This window comes from Cannabis sativa, chromosome 7 (genome assembly GCF_029168945.1).
Source record: "Cannabis sativa cultivar Pink pepper isolate KNU-18-1 chromosome 7, ASM2916894v1, whole genome shotgun sequence".
Classification (NCBI taxonomy): Eukaryota; Viridiplantae; Streptophyta; class Magnoliopsida; order Rosales; family Cannabaceae; genus Cannabis; species Cannabis sativa.
The window spans coordinates 4,332,989-4,334,218 of NC_083607.1; the positions used below are offsets into that span (position 1 = coordinate 4,332,989).

General features: G+C 32.2%; 1 non-coding gene across 1 annotated transcript; it reads left to right on the top strand.

Moving 5' to 3' along the window:
- Positions 1–584: 584 nt before the first annotated feature.
- Positions 585–691, top strand: LOC115698417 (small nucleolar RNA R71). The gene has a single exon (XR_004008165.2). It is a non-coding gene; the product is annotated as a small nucleolar RNA R71 (small nucleolar RNA).
- Positions 692–1,230: the final 539 nt, after the last annotated feature.

Consider the following 1,230-nt stretch of genomic DNA (forward strand, 5'->3'; position numbering starts at 1 on the left):
AGGAAGGCTTTCTTTGTGGAGGGTAAGGTTGACTTGGTTGGGCATGATTCGGATTTGGCATGTTGAATTGGTTTCCTTGGTTCATTTGTGGTTGGTTTTGTCTCCATGAAAAATTTGGATGGTTTCTCCAATTAGGATTGTATGTGTTAGAAAATGGGCTATCATTTGGTTTACCATATGAATGTAATGCATTAGCCTCTTCGGAAAATGTTTCAAGAAAAGAAGGACATGATTGATCATTATGACAAGTACTAGCAAAAACATCTTTTTTAGGTTGAACATGAGAATTCGTATTTTGACTTATGACTAAGGCTTCTACTTTTCTTGCTAATTTTTCAAAAGATGTTCTCAAATCAGTTTCTTCTTTAATTTCATATTTTCCTCCTCTTTTAGGTGAATTATTTGCTCTAGACCTAGGCTCAGAATAATTCCATTGTTGTGAATTAACAGATAATTCTTCAAGAGCTTCCCAAGCCTCTTGCCCTTGTAATTTCAAAAATTTTCCGGTATGCATAGATTGAATCATTTGTCGGTTTGAAGGGGTTAAACCATCATAAAAATATTTTACAAGTCTCCATTTTTCAAAACCATGGTGGGGACATTTTAATAATAAATCTTTAAATCTTTCCCAACATTCATAAAATTCTTCATTATCTTTTTGATAAAATTCGGAGATTTCTCTTCTTAAATTATCAGTTTTGGACATGGGGAAAAATTTGGCAAGAAATTTATTAAAAAGTTGATCCCAAGTTGTTATGGTTCCGGTTGGAAGTGAGTTTAACCAAGCTTTGGCTTTATCTTTTAAAGAAAAAGGAAACAACCTAAGCTTAACCGATTCATCCGAAAAAATTTGAAAACGAAAAGTTGAGCAAATTTCTAAGAAATCTTTTACATGCATATAAGGATCTTCTCTTTCTAAACCATAAAAAGAAGGCAACAATTGAATGATTGATGGTTTAAGTTCAAAATGAGTGGCATTAGTAGTAGGCAAAACAATGCATGATGGAGCATTAGATGAAATAGGTGAAAAATATTCAAGTAGTGTTTTTTCTTGCGCAATATTAGGTTCTTGTTCCATTATGCTTAATTTTTCAAAAACACTTTCAATTTCACCTAAAGTTACTACTCTTTTTACCAAACGATTTTTAGAATCACGTTGCCAATGATGCATGCAATGTCACAAATTTTACAAAGAAACACAATTAACACACAATAATCTCAAGAAGACAA